Genomic DNA, 21,090 nt, shown 5'->3' with positions numbered 1-21,090 from the left:
CTCTGCTCCCTCCGATCTCCGCTGCAGATCCTACACAAGTCCGGGAGAATGCTCGGTACAAAGACCAGATCTGCATGACCGTTCCCCGGTGGCGCGGCGGTCACCGAGCGCTGATGGGTACACTGTGTGATCCATAGACTCGGGGGCTGCACTTGGCCCCTCTTACACCTCTGTGGGGTTGGCGTTACTTCATCTAAGTGCTTTTCAGATGCCAGGGAGCCGTGCGTGATCCAATTACCACAGAAACATTGTGTCATATGGTTTCTGTTTGTGTGGTCCCCTGAAAATTACTGAGGAATAGATACTCAAACACGCCTGATACAGAAGGGGTCTCACAGATCCGTCCACTGGCCACGGCTGCTGACAAGCTATTAGCTTTTAATGGGGGTCCCGTTTTTTTAACTACTCCACTCACTATTCTGCTGGTGCAGTCACTGTTTACATACATTACATTACTGATCCTGTATTATACTCCAGAGCTGCACTCACTATTCTGCTGGTGCAGTCACTGTGTACATACATTACATTACTGATCCTGAGTTATATCCTGTATTATACCCCAGAGCTGTACTCACTATTCTGCTTGTGCAGTCACTGTATACATACATTACATTACTGATCCTGAGTTACATCCTGTATTATACCCCAGAGCTGCACTCACTATTCTGCTGGTGCAGTCACTGTGTACATACATTATATTACTGATCCTGAGTTATATCCTGTATTATACCCCAGAGCTGCACTCACTATTCTGCTGGTGCAGTCACTGTGTACATACATTACATTACTGATCCTGAGTTACAACCTGTATTATACTCCAGAGCTGCACTCACTATTCTGCTGGTGCAGTCACTGTGTACATACATTACATTACTGATCCTGAGCTACATCCTGTATTATACCAAAGAGCTGCACTCACTATTCTGCATATCTGTGAATATGCCCTGTGTAAGGCCTTTCCTCTGTCCCTCTCTACTGGCCTCTCGGATCTTGCATCCCGTGACTCCTCAGTGGACAGTCTGTGTCCGGTCCTGAGAAATCTGTGGACGGTTCCCTATGAGTTCTCCATTTGCAGCCTCTGCTGTGTGAGTTCCCCATTTGCAGCCTCTTCTGTGTGAGTTCCCCATTTGCAGCCTCTGCTGTGTGAGTTCCCCATTTGCAGCCTCTGCTGTGTGAGTTCCCCATTTGCAGCCTCTGCTGTGTGAGTTCCCCATTTGCAGCCTCTGCTGTGTGAGTTCCCCATTTGCAGCCTCTGCTGTGTGAGTTCCCCATTTGCAGCCTCTGCTGGGTGAGTTCCCCATTTGCAGCCTCTGCTGGGTGAGTTCCCCATTTGCAGCCTCTGCTGGGTGAGTTCCCCATTTGCAGCCTCTGCTGGGTGAGTTCCCCATTTGCAGCCTCTGCTGGGTGAGTTCCCCATTTGCAGCCTCTGCTGTGTGAGTTCCCCATTTGCAGCCTCTGCTGGGTGAGTTCCCCATTTGCAGCCTCTGCTGGGTGAGTTCCCCATTTGCAGCCTCTGCTGGGTGAGTTCCCCATTTGCAGCCTCTGCTGGGTGAGTTCCCCATTTGCAGCCTCTGCTGTGTGAGTTCCCCATTTGCAGCCTCTGCTGGGTGAGTTCCCCATTTGCAGCCTCTGCTGGGTGAGTTCCCCATTTGCAGCCTCTGCTGGGTGAGTTCCCCATTTGCAGCCTCTGCTGTGTGAGTTCCCCATTTGCAGCCTCTGCTGGGTGAGTTCCCCATTTGCAGCCTCTGCTGGGTGAGTTCCCCATTTGCAGAGTCTGCTGGGTGAGTTCCCCATTTGCAGCCTCTGCTGTGTGAGTTCCCCATTTGCAGCCTCTGCTGGGTGAGTTCCCCATTTGCAGCCTCTGCTGGGTGAGTTCCCCATTTGCAGCCTCTGCTGGGTGAGTTCCCCATTTGCAGCCTCTGCTGGGTGAGTTCCCCATTTGCAGCCTCTGCTGGGTGAGTTCCCCATTTGCAGCCTCTGCTGTGTGAGTTCCCCATTTGCAGCCTCTGCTGGGTGAGTTCCCCATTTGCAGCCTCTGCTGGGTGAGTTCCTCATTTGCAGCCTCTGCTGGGTGAGTTCCCCATTTGCAGCCTCTGCTGGGTGAGTTCCCCATTTGCAGCCTCTGCTGGGTGAGTTCCCCATTTGCAGCCTCTGCTGGGTGAGTTCCCCATTTGCAGCCTCTGCTGGGTGAGTTCCCCATTTGCAGCCTCCGCTGGGTGAGTTCCCCATTTGCAGCCTCTGCTGGGTGAGTTCCCCATTTGCAGCCTCTGTTATGGCCAGCACTGTTTGTCGCTGACATCCATCAGAGTGCACAGAATATCTGATCGTGTCTTCTATCTGGAAGTTGCAGCAGAGCTTTCTTTGCTTTTACGTGAAACCCTGAAGGAAAGTAGTTTCCTGCATAATGAGCGAGCGGCGGCTCCAGCGTTATCTGCGCCTGTTCCCAGTACACCTTGAAAGAGTTTATTACGGATTGTGCCGTCTCGAGCTTTGGATTTCATTAACTTTATGGCTTCTATGATCCGCGCTTCACATCTAGAGCCAAGAGAGCCGGACGGCGTGTTCATCAGGAGTACATTACCGTGACCGCGCCTCCACATCACACAGCACTTCTGTTAATTTGTACAATGGCGGTGGCAGCCGTTTCATGTTCTAGGTATTGCAGCGATGGTTTATGTGGCTCCAAGAGCTGCACTTCACCGCAGTAGCCGGGAGAACCCGCTCTGCTTCTGGGGCCACCAAATTATTAACTCTGTAGTGGCCGCAGTTTGTTATGCAACGCCACTTTTTGGAAGAACGCTTGTTCCCCATCATTGGCCCCAACAGATCAGTAACGGAAGTTTACAAATCTGCAACAATACACAAACTGTATGGGAATAGAGTAGTCACATCTGGCGGTATAAATGGGCACCATGGTGGGCAAAAAAAGAAAGCGTGAAACATCCGAGGCCCAAATCATTACGGCGTTTGCTCCTGTTTTTCTTTTTAATATATTTGTTGGTGTTTTTCACCTATCTTTCATTTGCACTTTACTTTTTTAATTTGCACCTTTTTTAAGCCTTTTATACGCCTTAGCCTGTTTGTTTGTTTTTTTCACTTTTTTTTTTTTTGTCCATCATTGTGGGTAGGGTTTCAGGTTTCCAGATATTTTCAGCTGCTTCATCAAATGCAACTTTTTAAAAAGTCACAAAATGTTCTCCAGCCTTTCCTTTATGCCTGTGGTTTGTATCCACTAAATCAGGGATGTCAAACTCGTATACATAGAGAGCCAAAATTAAAAGCTCGGACAAAGTCGCCGGCCAACCTTGATATTTATTTAAAAAAATGTCTACAATTGAGGAAGTTTTCCTTTATTAAATACAACGATGAACTTTTTCTTATTTAAACAAGCTTTGTCCCAAAAAAACACAAAGTATATTTTAATTAATAAATATTTTAATAAAATATTGGAATAATATAATGTGGAATGTAAGAGCAGTAAAAAGGTAATGGCCTAATATAACAAAGGATAAAAAACCTTTACTAATACAGATACTAAATTATGATGCAAACAAAAGTGCTCCCAAACACGGTATTCCCCACACAGCCCTCCATACAGTATAATGGCTCCACATAGTGCTCCATACACTATAATGGCCCCACATAGTGCTCCATACAGTATAATGGCTCCACATAGTTCTCCATACAGTATAATGGCACCAGATAGTGCTCCATTCACTATAATGGCCCCAGATAGTGCTCCATACACTATAATGGCCCCAGATAGTGCTTCATACACTATAATGGCACCAGATAGTGCTCCATACAGTATAATGGCCCCAGATAGTGCTCCATACACTATAATGGCCCCAGATAGTGCTCCATACACTATAATGGCTCCACATAGTGCGCCATACACTATAATGGCCCCGGATAGTGCTCCATACACTATAATGGCTCCAGATAGTGCTCCATACACTATAATGGCTCCACATAGTGCTCCATACACTATAATGGCCCCAGATAGTGCTCCATACAGTATAATTGCACCAGATAGTGCTCCATACAGTATAATGGCCCCAGATAGTGCTCCATACACTATAATGGCCCCAGATAGTGCTCCATACACTATAATGGCTCCAGATAGTGCTCCATACACTATAATGGCTCCACATAGTGCTCCATACACTATAATGGCTCCACATAGTGCTCCATACACTATAATGGCCCCGGATAGTGCTCCATACACTATAATGGCCCCGGATAGTGCTCCATACACTATAATGGCCCCAGATAGTGCTCCATACACTATAATGGCTCCAGATAGTGCTCCATACACTATAATGGCCCCGGATAGTGCTCCATACACTATAATGGCTCCACATAGTGCTCCATACACTATAATGGCTCCACATAGTGCTCCATACACTATAATGGCCCCAGATAGTGCTCCATACACTATAATGGCCCCAGATAGTGCTCCATACACTATAATGGCCCCAGATAGTGCTCCATACACTATAATGGCCCCAGATAGTGCTCCATACACTATAATGGCCCCGGATAGTGCTCCATACACTATAATGGCCCCGGATAGTGCTCCATACAGTATAATGGCCCCGGATAGTGCTCCATACAGTATAATGGCCCCGGATAGTGCTCCATACACTATAATGGCCCCGGATAGTGCTCCATACACTATAATGGCCCCAGATAGTGCTCCATACAGTATAATGGCCCCAGATAGTGCTCCATACACTATAATGGCCCCAGATAGTGCTCCATACACTATAATGGCCCCGCATAGTGTTCCATACAGTGCAATGGGACCACATACTGCTCCATCTACTATATAATTGTCAAAGGGTCACTTCCGTCTTTCTGTCTGCCTGTCTGTCACGGATATTCATTGGTCGCGGCCTCTGTCTGTCATGGAAATCCAAGTCGACCATTGCCACGACCAATCAGCAACGGCCATAGTCTTTTAGTGCCCTGCAGTCAGCGCTGAGCGCTCACCCAGGGTTAATGGACCGCGGTGTAACGCACTCCATTAACGCAGCTATTAACCCTGTGTGACCAACTTTTTACTATTGATGCTGCCTATGCAGAATCAATAGTAAAAAGATCTAATGTTAAAAATAATAATAATAATAATAATAAAAAAAAGCTGATTCTCACCCTCCAATATGGTGCGCTGTCCTTGGCAGTGCAAGCAGCAGGTTCCAGTGCCAAGGATGCTATGCGAGAAGGACCTGCCATGATGTCACGGTCATGTGACCGCGATGTCATCACAGGTCCTGCGCTCATACCAACCCTGGGACTGGAAGCTGCCGCGTGCACCGCACACAGGCGCCAGGTCTACAACGGGCCTTCGGAAGGTGAGTATATGTTTATTTTTTTATTTTAAGTCTTTTTTAACCACTCATATAGTGCTCACATTCCTATATACTATGTGGGCTGTGTTACATACTGCGTGGGCTCTGTTATATACTACATCTCTGTGCTATATACTATGTAGCTGGGTAATATACAACGTGACTGTCCAATATACTACGTGCTCTGTGTTATATACTACGTCGACTATGCAATATACTACGTGGCTCTGTTATATACTACGTGGCTGTGCAGTAGACTACGTGGCTCTGTTATATACTACGTCACTGGGCAATATACTACGTGGCTATGCAATATACTACGTGCCTCTACAATATACTACGTGCCTCTGTTATATACTACGTCACTGGGCAATATACTACGTGGCTGTGCAATATACTACGTGCCTCTACAATATACTACGTGGCTGTGTTATATACTATGTAGCTCTCTTATATACTATGTCGGTTGTGTTATATACTACATCACTGTGCAATATAGTACGTATCCTGTGCTATATACTACCTACATATTCTAGAATACCCGATACGTTAGAATCGGGCCACCATCTAGTACAGTATAATGCACCCCCACAGTGCTCCATACAGTATAATGGCCCCGCATAGTGCTCCATACAGTATAATGGCCCTGCAAAGTGCTCCTTATAGTATAATGGGCCCACATAGTGCTCCCTATAGTATAATGGGCCCACATAGTGCTCCCTATAGTATAATGGGCCCACATAGTGCTCCCTATAGTATAATGGGCCCACATAGTGCTCCATACAGTACAATGGGCCCACATAGTGCTCCATAGAGTATAATGCGCCCCCACAGTGCTCCATACAGTATTATGGCCCCACATTAAAAAAAAAAAAATACTCACTTCTGCCATTCCTCTGCGCATTGGTACAGTGTGCGCATTATAATGACATAATCGCGCCTGCTGGGCTGAGGCGCCAGACGCGGAGGGGAAATAAAGCTGCAAAACTCCCAAGGAGTCTCCCCCCAGCTCTGCCCATCTTGCCTCTGTCGATCTCCTTTGTGCTTCTTTACCAGAAGTGCTGTTTACACCCCGTTTATATTTTCAGCATCTGATGAATATCTGCTTTATGTTCTTTGCCCCTTCACCCACGAGCGCAGTGCCCATATGGTGTTCATTATATTTGGGACTGGGGCCAGCGCTCCCCCTTTCAGATCATCCTGTCTTTTTATAAAGACATTTCGTTATCCTCATACAACCTATTGCTTTTTTTTTGTCATTGTCTTTCCCGGGGTCTTTACTGTGTTCTGTGGGGTTTTTTTTTTGGTTCTCGGCACTTAATTTATTTGTGGCCCTTTGGGGAAGAATGAATCAGATCAAACACGCACGTTCTTGCTGGCCAAGATCTCTGCTCCAGAAACCGTATTTGGGGGGTATATGAAGTCACTTCCATCTAAGAGGGTAATACATCTATCTGATCGTTTTCATGTCATGCGTTGGTTTTGTTTTATACTACCCCGGTCTCATGTTGCTCGTGTTCTTGATGACTTGCTTCTTGGCTACTGGAAATGTTAGATGTTTAGTCAATTCCTCCTGCTGACGGCTCATCGTTTTCTTGAGGTTAAGTAAAGTTAGGTGCCAGAAGATGGGAATATTTAACCTATTGTTGGCTTTTTTTTTCCCCCTAACAATTTTTGCGGGATTTATGAAGACTTTTGTGCCAGTTTTTTGTCTTTAAGAATGCCTGCAAATTGCGTTGCATGTCGTTTTACCGAGCGTCCGATGGAGTGACGTAAAGCCACCACCACTGGATTCTGGAGGAGACATGTTCTGCGTCTGATGGAGGAGTCTGGGTTTGGTGATCCCAGGAGGACGTTACCCCCTGACTGCATTGTACCCCCCTGTACAGATGGTGGAGGAGGATAATGCGATCGCCTTGGTTTTCAGTGGGCGGCCGAGGCTTCTTCACTTCAGTGTTGGGAAATCTTCAGCACAAGATTTTGTGGACAATTGTAGCTTCAGCTTTGTTGGGGCAGTTTGGAGAAGATCCTTTTCTGTTCCCCATGACTGTCCCCAGTTCACAAGGTCCATTCAGATAGGGTTGGTTTGGAACAACATGACCGGTCACAAATAGCCCTGACCTTCACCCCATCCAACAGCTTCGGGATGAACTAGACCGGAGATTGTGAGCCCGGCCTCTCCCCCAACATCACGGTCTGACCTCCCGAGTACTCTTCTGGATGAAGGAGCAAAAATTCCAGAATCTTGTAGAAATCCTTCCCTGAAGAGCAGGAGCCATTATATCCGCAGAGGCACCATCTCCTTATTACCATCCATGGATGTAGATTGGTAGGTCAGAAAAGCTCCTGGAAGTGTCACTTGGAGGGGGCACATATTTTTCTCCATGTGAGACCTGAACAGTAAATTCTCATGAACTGAAGTCGATCTAATTTTCTGTCCGGATTTTCAGGCCGAAAATTCGGCAATGGATTACAGCGGCACATTAATGGTGCAGTATGTCCGTTTTTGTTGCATTGTTGAATATTTTGCCGATTGAGTTCTTTAGGGAAGACAAAATTTGCAGCAAAATCCATGAGCTCAGAACAAGAACATTTTTCCTGTAAGCCTGAGACAAAAATAATATATTCCCTTCCCGTGGCTACAGCCAAAGTACATGATATCTGGAGGCATTGTGTATGTAGAGTAGTTGGTGAGCAGGCTTATCAAGCCATGGAGTGAGACGAGGTGGTTTTAGGGCAGTCCACGTGAGCAAATCTACACACCGAAGTCCACTCTACTTAGTGTGGATCATCTTTTGTGGTTTTTCCATAGCTTCTAGATTTTCCACGGAAGCTTCAGTACATCACGAGATGAGTCCTAAGTCTGTATTGTGATTGTCTGGTGTCCTTAGCGGTCCGGCCGGCTGTGCTAAGACACAGGATATGAAAAAGACCGCTGCTTTCAGCAAACGTAACATCACTTTCTATGGGCAAAAACAATAAGCTTAGCATGTTAGAGTTGGACAGGACCTCCAGGGTCATCGTGTCCAACCTCCATTGATCTCCATTGAAGGAGAACTCACCACCTCTCATGGCCGCCTGTTCCACTCATTGACCACCATCACTGACAAAAAGTTTGTCAAATATCTAATGTGTCTCCTCCCATTCAGTTTCCGTGTGCAAATGAGCATAATGATGATCTCCCTACACTGTGACAGCCCTACAGATATTTTTAGACCGCTATTAAGTCTCTTAGCCTCCTTTTTTGCAAGCTAAATATTCCCAGATCCTGTAACTGTTCCTCGTAGGACATAGTTTGCAGTCCGCTCACCATCCTGGTCGCTCTTCTCTGAACTTACCGTAGCTTTTTTGTTTTTCCGCTGATGGAGCTGTATGGGTACTTGTTTTAATTGACTCGGTGATGCCAAATATGTGTATTGTTTTGTTTTTTTACCTAAATATTTGTTTTTATGGGTATCATTTTTTATTTATTTTTTTATTACTTTGTAATTTTCTCCTTCGCCTCATTGGGGGACACAGCCCGTGGATGTATGCTGCTGCCACTAGGAGGCGACACTAAGTGATACAAAGAAAGTTCTCTCCTCCCCTGCAGTATACACCCTCCTGCTGGCTCTCAGCTCCTCCCCTGCAGTGTACACCCTCCTGCTGGCTCTCAGCTCCTCCCCTGCAGTATACACCCTCCTGCTGGCTCTCAGCTCCTCCCCTGCAGTGTACACCCTCCTGCCGGCTCCTAGCTCCTCCCCTGCAGTATACACCCTCCTGTTGGCTCTCAGCTCCTCCCCTGCAGTATACACCCTCCTGTTGGCTCTCAGCTCCTCCCCTGCAGTATACACCCTCCTGCCGGCTCCTAGCTCCTCCCCTGCAGTATACACCCTCCTGTTGGCTCTCAGCTCCTTCCCTGCAGTATACACCCTCCTGCTGGCTCTCAGCTCCTCCCCTGCAGTATACACCCTCCTGCTGGCTCTCAGCTCCTCCCCTGCAGTATACTCCCTCCTGCTGGCTCTCAGCTCCTCCCCTGCAGTGTACACCCTCCTGCCGGCTCCTAGCTCCTCCCCTGCAGTATACACCCTCCTGTTGGCTCTCAGCTCCTCCCCTGCAGTATACACCCTCCTGCTGGCTCTCAGCTCCTCCCCTGCAGTATACACCTCCTGCTGGCTCTCAGCTCCTCCCCTGCAGTATACACCCTCCTGCCGGCTCTCAGCTCCTCCCCTGCAGTATACACCCTCCTGCCGGCTCTCAGCTCCTCCCCTGCAGTATACACCCTCCTGCTGGCTCTCGGCTCCTCCCCTGCAGTATACACCCTCCTGCCGGCTCTCAGCTCCTCCCCTGCAGTATACACCCTCCTGCTGGCTCTCAGCTCCTCCCCTGCAGTATACACCTCCTGCTGGCTCTCAGCTCCTCCCCTGCAGTATACACCCTCCTGCTGGCTCTCAGCTCCTCCCCTGCAGTATACACCCTCCTGCCGGCTCTCAGCTCCTCCCCTGCAGTATACACCCTCCTGCTGGCTGTCAGCTCCTCCCCTGCAGTATACACCCTCCTGCCGGCTCTCAGCTCCTCCCCTGCAGTATACACCCTCCTGCCGGCTCTCAGCTCCTCCCCTGCAGTATACACCCTCCTGCTGGCTCTCGGCTCCTCCCCTGCAGTATACACCCTCCTGCCGGCTCTCAGCTCCTCCCCTGCAGTATACACCCTCCTGCTGGCTCTCAGCTCCTCCCCTGCAGTATACACCTCATGCTGGCTCTCAGCTCCTCCCCTGCAGTATACACCCTCCTGCTGGCTCTCTGCTCCTCCCCTGCAGTATACACCCTCCTGCTGGCTCTCGGCTCCTCCCCTGCAGTATACACCCTCCTGCTGGCTCTCGGCTCCTCCCCTGCAGTATACACCCTCCTGCCGGCTCTCGGCTCCTCCCCTGCAGTATACACCCTCCTGCTGGCTCTCGGCTCCTCCCCTGCAGTATACACCCTCCTGCCGGCTCTCGGCTCCTCCCCTGCAGTATACACCCTCCTGCTGGCTCTCGGCTCCTCCCCTGCAGTATACACCTCCTGCTGGCTCTCAGCTCCTCCCCTGCAGTATACACCCTCCTGCTGGCTCTCTGCTCCTCCCCTGCAGTATACACCCTCCTGCTGGCTCTCAGCTCCTCCCCTGCAGTATACACCCTCCTGCTGGCTCTCAGCTCCTCCCCTGCAGTATACACCCTCCTGCCGGCTCTCAGCTCCTCCCCTGCAGTATACACCCTCCTGCTGGCTCTCAGCTCCTCCCCTGCAGTATACACCCTCCTGCTGGCTCTCTGCTCCTCCCCTGCAGTATACACCCTCCTGCTGGCTGTCAGCTCCTCCCCTGCAGTATACACCCTCCTGCTGGCTCTCTGCTCCTCCCCTGCAGTATACACCCTCCTGCTGGCTGTCAGCTCCTCCCCTGCAGTATACACCCTCCTGCTGGCTCTCTGCTCCTCCCCTGCAGTATACACCCTCCTGCTGGCTCTCAGCTCCTCCCCTGCAGTATACACCCTCCTGCTGGCTCTCAGCTCCTCCCCTGCAGTATACACCCTCCTGCTGGCTCTCAGCTCCTCCCCTGCAGTATACACCCTCCTGCTGGCTCTCAGCTCCTCCCCTGCAGTATACACCCTCCTGCTGGCTCTCAGCTCCTCCCCTGCAGTATACACCCTCCTGCTGGCTCTCAGCTAACCAGTTCTTGATTAGTGTCTGCAGGAGGCACACGGACGGGTCTGCTATTCAGACCCAAAACTCTTTCTTATTTTATTTTTACCTTTTACATTTTTGATTTTATTTTTTCCACGGACGAATGGGGCGACGGATCCTTTCAAGATTCCGATCTCCCCGAACCATCAACAGGCGAGCACGGAGAGTGTCTCCTCTCCGTACCCTCTCCTGCGACGTGGGAAGCCATGCCTGGGCTGATTCTAGGGGCGACGGTTCCTTCAAGGGCACCGATCTCCCCACACCAGCAGCAGGCGACCACATGGAGTGTTGCCTCCACGTACCCTCTTCTGCAGCCAGGCCTATAGCCGGACAACTGGCCCTGTCCACCCGGGGGCTGAACTCCGTGGATGTACAGAGGCCCCTCTCTATGGCGTCCGAGCAGCCCCCACTGTCCCACCTCTGTGAAAGCAGATGGCACAAAGAGACGGGCGGTTCCTCTCCACCTCCCTAAGGCTACGTTCACATTGGCGTCCCGCCAATGTGCGTCGCTGTTGCGCCGGCGACGCAGCGGCGACGCGCCCCTATGTTTAACATAGGGGACGCGTGCGTCGTTTTGGTGGCGTTTTTCGCCACGTGCGTCGTTTCCGACGCTAGCGTCGGACGCAAGAAAACGCTACATGTAGCATTTTCTGTGCGTCCGATTTTCGTCGGAAAACGACGCACGCGTTGCAAAACGCGCGCGTTTTTGCGCGCGTCGCGCGTTGCGTCGCCGACGCACGGCGGCGCAACGCTAATGTGAACGTAGCCTTACAAAGGGGTGATGGATTGAGGTTTATCCCTCTATCCCTGCACCGTCCATGCTGCAATACCCGACCTGCAGCAGAACAAACTCAGTCATCCACGGCGGCTCCATGCCGGGACGCGCACTGATGGTGGGTGGATCCTGTCAGCGATGGACCTCTGCAGCGGGATATTCACATGCTCACAGGCAGTCTCAGACTTCCCTGTGGCCCACATCCCTGAGGTATAATACAAAGATATGGGGGCACCACAGTATATCCAAAAAGGGATCCAACCCGGCCTACACACTATGTGTGTTTTTAAATGTTTTTAATGGTCCTTTGTTCCATGTTGTACCTTTAATAAAGCTGTGTATTTGCATTATATCTTGGTGATCCCCCATTTCTTGGCCTGTGCTTTTTCTTGTCTTTTGTATTTCCACATCCCTGAGGTAACGCTCCGGCCGCCTGCAAAAATTTAGCCCCCGGCTTCGGCTGATGTGTAGGCCGCACCCCGGAAGCCGCACCCGCACTATGGCGCCCTAAGGCGGCTCTGCCCGCCGTTCTGGCGCTTCTCGCCTGGCACGGAAGCGCTCAGTTTTTCTCGGCCACTACAACGCCCTCACTACTGCTGCTGGTATCGCTCCCGCTGGCTGCAGAAATTTAGGCCCCGGCTTGGGCCTATTCATGGAAGTCTAGTGGCTCCACCCCCCGAATTGGCGCTTCTCGCTCTCTGCGAGATTTTATCACCTCTGCAATTCCCGGTGGCCATCTTGGTCCACCCGGCCGGCTCACACAGGGGCGACGACTTTGCATTAAAGGGGCACAACGGCTCTGCAACATGACCAGTATTCCCTGGTCTTAAAGGCACATGACCAGTATTCCCTTGTCTTAAAAGCACTTGACCAGTATTCCCTGGTCTTGAAGGGACATGACCAGTATTCCCTGGTCTAAAAGGCACATGACCAGTATTCCCTGGTCTTAAAGGCACATGACCAGTATTCCCTGGTCTTAAAGGCACACGACCAGTATTCCCTGGTCTTAAAGGCACGTGACCAGTATTCCCTGGTTTTAACAGCACATGACCAATCCAAAGCCGGTCACCCTAAATGAGCTCAGGAGCCCTCCACCGCTAATCCCAGTTTATCCCAGAGTACCTAGTTCCCTCAGTGGACTTCGTCACTGACCGCAATCCATGGTTTTTCTGACCAAGAGATTGAATCCCTCTGTGATCCCTCTTTGGCTCGAAGTGCTCGCAGGACCGATAAACATGGTCCCTCTCCTACATGGGAGCCGTCAGCTAGCAGGGGCCGCGAGTATTCTGGAAACGTACAGGCGTCTAGAAAAGTACAGGCATCTAGGAAACGGAAGTTTTCATTTCCTAATCTCTCCCCAAGGATTTGCTGAGAACAAGGCTCTGAATATGGATCGGATATTGCCTTGGACCTGGACTTGCCAGAGCTTCAGTAAAGGATGGACTCGCCTATTTATACCATCAACCAATCTCTGTACATTGACAAGGACTCTGGTTCTGCTCTAGACTACGCAGTGTCCCTCATAAGGAGACTAAACTCCCACGTAGAGCATTTGCCATTCAGTCCAGAAAAGCGATTCACTGGACAGAAGCCTCTACGTGGGATTCCATGCCTCGTCTGATTTTTAAGGGCGACGGGTCCTTTAAAGGGCACCAAACTCCCCACACCATCAACAGACGAGCACACGGAGTGTCACCTCCATGTATCCTCTTCTGCATCCAGGCCTAACACCAGACAACCTGTCCTGTCCACCCAGAGACCTGAACTCTGTGGATGTACAGAGGCACCCTTTTTGGCATCCGAGCACCCCCCTCTGCATCACCACTATTTAGCAGATGATGCAAGGAGGCGGACGATCCCTCTCCACTTCCCTGTTAAGAGGATGGTGGATCGGGGTTCCTAATTTTTAACTCTGCACCGTGAAAAGAGGAGATGGCAAGAGACTATGACCTGCTGGATGCAGCCGCGCATTCTGCCACTTGGCAGATTAACTGGGTAGAATCTCCTGTGGTATACCTACCAGTATCCCTGCCCCATGTATCATCAATTATAAATACCACGGACTGTCAGATAGCAAATCTGGTTCGTTCCGTCTTGCGGCTTCAGCACTCTACCCTTCCTAGCCTCCGCATGGATTGCTAGAGCAATGGTCTCCTGGCTGGAGACCTTAACTACTTTGATTCACACCAGTAACCTTTTCCCAAAGACAGTATTACTGGCCAATCAGATCTTTTGAGCGGGAGACTAACAAAGGATCGTATGTTTCCTACAGACCCAACCAGCAGTGGAAGGGTTCTCCAGGACAGTCTAGATCTAAGGGATCTTGATTCCAAAAAGGGGAACGAAAAGTAAGACCGATCCTGGACCTCAAACTTCTAACAACCATTGACAAGGTCCTCCCTTCTTCAGATGGAGTTCCCCCGCTCAGGCATTACTTCAACAGAAAAAGGTGGAGTTTCTGGCATCCATTGACATTCGGAATGTCAATGTCAAAAACAAACAGTACATACTTACATTCCAGTGTCTGTCCCCTCGCCGTCAGCTTCCCGCACTGACTGTGAGCGCCGGCCGGCCGTAAAGCACAGCGGTGACGTCACAGCTCTGCTTTACGGCCGGCCGGCGCTGAGACAGTGCAGGAAGCTGAGGCCGGGGGACAGACACCGGAATGTAAGTATGTACTGTTTTTTTTTTTTTTACATTTACAATGGTAACCAGGGTAAACATCGGGTTACTAAGCGCGGCCCTGGGCTTAGTAACCCGATGTTTACCCTGGTTACCAGGGGACTTCGGCATCGTTGGTCGCTGGAGAGCTGTCTGTGTGACAGCTCTCCAGCGACCACACAGAGACGAAACAGCGATGCTGCAGCGATCGGCATTGTTGCCTATATCGCTGCAGCGTCGCTTAATGTGACGGTACCTTTGCGGTAGACTCCTTTTGATCCGGACAGACTTTACTATCAGGGAAGGTCGCCCTTATTTCTCTGCGATATCCTCCTCCTGATGAGTCTTCGGAGCTAGCTGTTCTGTTCTTTCAGACTTTTTTCCCTTATTACCTTCAAGGCAAGGTTGTCCTCAGGCCATCCTCGTCCCTTGTTACCAAGGTGGTATTGTATTTCCATTGTTATGAGGCCATCGTTCTTCCCTCATCTCTTTCGGCACCAGTCCACAAAATGGAATGAGTTCCCCATATTCTGGATGAAGTGAGTGCCCTGAGTAGGTACGTGACGAGGACGGCGTCCTTCCGAAGGTTGGACGCTTTATTTGGGCTTCCTGACGGTAAGAGGAAGGCTTCCTGTCGTTTACAGGAAGAGTTTAGCCGTTTCATCGGCCATGTTAGCCTGGTGGATTAGTTTCACCATCCAGGAGTCCTTCCGTGTTAGATGTCAGCCTATTCCCCTGTCTATCGAGGGTTCTAGACACCTGGCGTCGGCAAAGCACGCCTGCAAGCTGGTGGATTCGTCCAGTACGCATGCTTTCTTGAAGCACGATAATTCCCACACTTCCACAGATGTGAGTCTGGGCAGGCGGACTCTGCAGGCCGCGGTGTCGCACTTGTAAGTAGTGGTTACACAGGGCCTGATCTGATGTTGTCCCCACCCAGGGACTGCTTTGGGACGTCCCACGGTCTGTGTCCCCCAATAAGGCGAAGGAGAAATAGGGATTTTTGTGTACTCACCGTAAAATCCTTTTCTCCGAGCGATTCATTGGGGGACACAGCTCCCACCCTATTATTAGCTTGACCTTGTTTTATAATTTGACATGCTATACTCTCATATATAATGTGACATGCTATACGCTCATATACTGTAATTGATCTCCTTCTGCTTCTGCATCAAACTGGTTAGCTGAGAGCCAGCAGGAGGGTGTATACTGCAGGGGATGAGCTAACTTTTTTTGTATCACTTAGTGTCAGCCTCCTAGTTGCAGCAGCATACACCCACGGTATGTGTCCCCAAATGAATGGCTTGGAGAAAAGGATTTTACGGTGAGTACACAAAAATACCTATTTTCGGGGCAAAGCTCCTATGCCACGCACGATCGCCATGACATACCCATACGTCATCAGTTGGGTAGTCCCATAGTCAATTAATGCTCTGCTCTGTCTCTCGGTCCCATAGATCCACCTTCTCCATCCTTGTGTCATGGCCTGAGTGTTTCCAAACCCGACCTTAAAATCCTCACAGGCACATATGTGGCTGTCAATTTCAGGTCAGGAGACCTGCAGCTGGTCCGTGCATCGCAGTTTGTACCCTGATGTCGGAATCCAACCTAAAGGTACCTTCACAGATAACAATTTTGTTAACGATATCGTTGCAACGTCACGCTTTTTGTGACGTAGCAACGATCCCGCTAACGATCTCGTTATGTGTGACAGCGACCAACGATCAGGCCCCTGCTGGGAGATCGTTGGTCGTTGGGGAATGATCAAGACCTTTTTTTAAATCGGGTTACTAAGCGCGGCCCTGCACTTAGTAACCCGATGTTTACCCTGGTTACCCGGGGACTTCGGCATCGTTGCTCGCTGGAGAGCTTTCTGTGTGACAGCTCCCCAGCGACCACACAACGACTTACCAACGATCACGGCCAGGTCGTATCGCTGGTCGTGATCGTTGGTAAGTCGATTAGTGTAACGGTACCTTTAGTCCTAATGTTTAGGAAGAGGACATTTGCACCAAATTGAGATGCGTATATTGATAATTAAAGAAAAAATGTTGGGTTGGTTGTTTTTGAGTTTTTTTGCATTTTTTCTTTACAAGGTGAACGTTTTCTTATCTTCTTGCCCCTTAACCGAAACTAAAACAAGGTTTCTATCATTTTAAAGTCTGAAGAAATTCCAGATTATCCATGTAATTGGAATCCACATTGTCCAGTCTGTCTCTGGGTGGTCTACCCTTCTCATTGTCTCCCTCATTACTGGTTTTATAGGTGAGGAGGTCTGGAGACAGTGTAGCATGTTACTTCTTCACATTTCATGTAAACAGAGATTCCTCTTGCCTTCTGTTCTGCATAGTCAGGGATTACCTTCATTATCTGGCTTGTGTACACAGGACAATATATTCTTTCCTTGAATGCCTCCCTTTAGGCTCCAGCAAATTGACACAGCTAATTAAACATAAAAATACCGAAGTGTCCTCCTAAAATAGTGCTCAAGTGAGTGAAGTTTTGTTGGACTCCCGATGACCACAGGATGAGATTCTTTCGGACGTTGGGTCTTTATCTCCTTGGGTTTTAAGTCTTCTCAGAGTTGTGCTCATGCTTTCTGTGATTGTTGCTGATGGTCATGGTCATCCACTCCAGCATGGTTGCCTTTCCCAAAGTCCTGGGTGTCCTCATTATGTACCCAAACCAGGATAATGCTTTGGATGGAAGCTTCTACCTGATCTAAAGGCCACGTTTAACCATTTGGTTAAAAAAGGTATCCTTTCAAAAGGGAACCCATTATGTGATCAATTACCGAACAGCAGCCAGGGGGTGAGGAACATCAATGGTCTGCCCATGGATGTTTTTGGCCTTCTAGAGCAAGGATCTTTCTTTATAGCCTCTCTGTTCTAAAAGGCAAGTAAGCGTGCTGATCACGGGAACCTCTTTTTGTTCGCTCAGAATTGACTAAGTTCACGCCAACGTCTCAATTCATGGACTTGTCATGGCAGAAAATGGTGACCCTAGCTCCAGTCCACGTGTGTAGTTCTCTACTGCCACCACATTGTAGAGTTCACATTCTGTGCGCCGTTCAGTACAGTTATGGGCACAGACTAAAACGGAACGTAGTCGCACATGCTGATATTTAGGTTTCTTTCCTCTCGTGAATCAAAGATAGTCGGTGAATTGTTCTTTTAGAAAAGTGTTTTGGCGTTCTTTGACCAAAGTCCAAAGTGGATTTCCTACAAACCACTTTTACCACGTACACACAGAATGTGACTGCTAGTCATCTGGCTGGGCATGACAAAGGTTGCAGAATCTTCTCTTGGTGGATGTAGCATGAAGATAAATTAATCCGTCATCTTGAGAAGATTTATTTCTGAAGACCTAATTTTTGGTTGTGATATTTTACACCATTGTTGGTTAAAGAATATCTGTCCAATCTGGATGGTCGGAGTTTAGCTTTCCATTATTTGCACTGGGAACATGGGAGTGAGCCTCGATGATGGAATGTCCACCAGGTGCAGGACGCTAAATCCACACACTGATGGGGATCTTTATCTTCCACTTGTGAAGAAGGGCAGGAGAAGACAATAGACGACCTTGTGTGTTTTATAGGCCGGCAATGACAAGGCTGTGCAAAGAAGGGGAACAGCTTTTACACATGTTGACCCCTTTTTGGATTTTGACTATTTACAAGCAAATACCAGAGCGTCTTTAGAGGAGCCCAGGATATTATGTGGGGGGTAGACCTAAGGGGTTTGAGGGGTCGTGGGTCAGTCTGTGTAGATCTAGGAATGGAGATTTGTGTGGCTCACAACATGTATCGGTCATTCTGAGATATGGTGTTGCCGGCCGTGTGGTGGAATGCTTGGCTCATTGACCACACGATGGCGCTGTGGTATCACATTGGCGGGATTCTCGCTCCCGTTAACACTTTCTTGGCAAATTCTATTTATTCTTTAAACATAGGTCATTGGAAATATCTTTATGGAAGAGCATAGGAATGCTACTATGTGTGCAGGTCAAGCGCTTCCCGATCCCTGGACAGTAGGAAAAAATGGAGGTGAAATCTGAAATTGCTGTTAACGCCGGCCGTACATAATACTATTGTGTTATTTGTGCGGCAGTGGAGAGTGCCTGGTGGCGCCTCTAATAAATGCCGAGCTCCTGATGACAGCGCTCTCATGGCACGGCTGCGTTAGGAAATACTTATAAACCCCATAAAATACCAGTTTAAGGGCATCTTTTTTTTTTTTTTTAGAATTCTGCATTTTGCTGTTCCTCTGTTATCCTTCCTGGAAATTATTGAATCGATTGACGACCTGGTGTTGGTTACTCTTTTCCTTCTAATTCAGTTTTCTCACTACGCACCGACCAGACACTGCTGTCCGGGTCAGACGATCTGGCACCCCATGTTGCCAAAAGGAACGGTAACACCCAGTTGTCAATTTTCAGGACGAATAAAAGAGGGAGCAGAACGAAGCAACGGTATAAGAAAAACAATTCACCAAAATCCATGATATTAACATAGTTCTGTGGTACTACTGATGGTCATTTACAGAGCATTTATTCATTAGTACAGTAAATGGAGCGCAGCCACATTGGGTGCATAACGTATGCATTTATGGTGATTCTTTTCACATGCACCAGTTGGATGGCTGGGATTTCTGGTATAATGCTTTAAAAGTCTGAGCCAATAAGATATCTCCCTATATTCACTCACTTCACCAAGCAAAACTGCAGCTGCATCTCCCTCCTCCCTCTCTGCTATTTACTGTTTTACTCCAGATAGCTTTTAGTGACTGATGTGGTTTCTGAACATGGTATATACACATGTGTTTCTCATCCATGAATAAAATTGATTAAAGGGAACCTGTCACCCCGTTTTTTGAGATTGAGCTATAAATACTGTTAAATAGGGCCTGCGCTGTGTGTTCCTATAGTGTATGTAGTGTACCCCGATTCCCCATGTATGCTGAGAAATAACTTACCAAAGTCGCCGTTTTCGCCTGTCAATCAGGCTGGTCAGGTCGGGAGGGCGTGGTGACATCGGTGGTTCTTCCTCAGCTTTACGTTGGTGGCGTAGTGGCGTAGTGGTGAAGACACAGCGCGCGATCTGCGCTGTAATCCCTTGCATCGGTGGGGGCGGCCATCTTCCTGGGGCCGCGCGTGCGCAGATCGAGTGCTCTGCTGCACGGGGCTTCAGGAAAATGGCCGCGGGATGCCGCGCGTGCGCATTAGAGATCGCGGCGGCCATTTTCCCAAAGCCGAGTTTGCATCTCGGCTTTGGGAAAATGGCCGCCGCGATCTCTAATGCGCACGCGCGGCATCCCGCGGCCATTTTCCTGAAGCCCCGTGCAGCAGAGCACTCGATCTGCGCACGCGCGGCCCCAGGAAGATGGCCGCCCCCACCGATGCAAGGGATTACAGCGCAGATCGCGCGCTGTGTCTTCACCACTACGCCACCAACGTAAAGCTGAGGAAGAACCACCGATGTCACCACGCCCTCCCGACCTGACCAGCCTGATTGACAGGCGAAAACGGCGACTTTGGTAAGTTATTTCTCAGCATACATGGGGAATCGGGGTACACTACATACACTATAGGAACACACAGCGCAGGCCCTATTTAACAGTATTTATAGCTCAATCTCAAAAAACGGGGTGACAGGTTCCCTTTAATGCCTGTATTACAGTATGAGGTTTCGGGATGCATACCTTACCCGTCAAGGCATCACTTTAATAATAATAATAATAATAATAATCTTTATTTTTATATAGCGCTAACATATTCCGCAGCGCTTTACAGTTTGGACACATTATCATCACTGTCCCCAATGGGGCTCACAATTTAAATTCCCTATTTTTATGTCGGTATACAAATCCTTGGCCGCACATGTTCCGTGTAAACTGGTGATGTGCTGCCGAGAACATTATACTCTTATGTGCAGAAGATAATCGTATTAACGATAGTTTTGTGCACATAGAATGTTTGTCGATATTGTACATAGCCGACCGGCGGTCGCTTAATGGCCTGCATCATCCTGTCTATAGCGGCCTTAGGACTGCCTCTCATTATTGTGCTTTGCTTATATTCCATAGCGCTTTACATAGATTATCATCACTGTCCCCATCGGGGCTCACAATCTACATTCCCTATCAGTATGTCTTTGGAATGTGGGAGGAAACCGGAGAACCCGGAGGAAACCCACGCAAACACGGGGAGAACATACAAACTCCTTGCAGATGTTGTCCTTGGTGGGATTTGAACCCATAATTGTAAATTGGCATATAAAGGTAAACTATCATCAGAAGGTTAGAAATCAGACTCTTGTGTTGCTTCAACGTTTCAAAAACTTTTGGTAATTTATTTTCTTCCATATCACTTTCTTTATTAATAAAAAATAGAAATTTTACAATTTTCAAACTAGCCCCTGAGGCTTTTTTTTTTTTTGAGACTTCCTCTTTTTTTCAGGAAGCATTTCAGCAGTCTCCTTTATCAGCAGAAGCAGGCTTGACTAACATTTAATACCTAATATACAGCTGATAACACAGGATCCACCAATCGCAAAACAGGCAATGTCACAGCTCACCTCCTCCCCTTTCCTGCACAAGATCCT

The 21,090-nt window shown here is 48.8% G+C and overlaps 1 protein-coding gene across 1 annotated transcript in view; it reads left to right on the top strand.

Annotated features, from left to right (window-relative positions):
* RRP15 (ribosomal RNA processing 15 homolog) overlaps positions 1-21,090 on the top strand; it is a 46,720-nt gene that overhangs the window by 24,157 nt on the left and 1,473 nt on the right. The gene's annotated exons all lie outside the window — the stretch shown is intronic.

Source organism: Ranitomeya imitator, chromosome 5, assembly GCF_032444005.1.
Source record: "Ranitomeya imitator isolate aRanImi1 chromosome 5, aRanImi1.pri, whole genome shotgun sequence".
Classification (NCBI taxonomy): domain Eukaryota; kingdom Metazoa; phylum Chordata; class Amphibia; order Anura; family Dendrobatidae; genus Ranitomeya; species Ranitomeya imitator.
The sequence above is the reverse complement of the archived record's forward strand: the minus strand, read 5'-3'. Positions and strand labels throughout refer to the sequence as shown.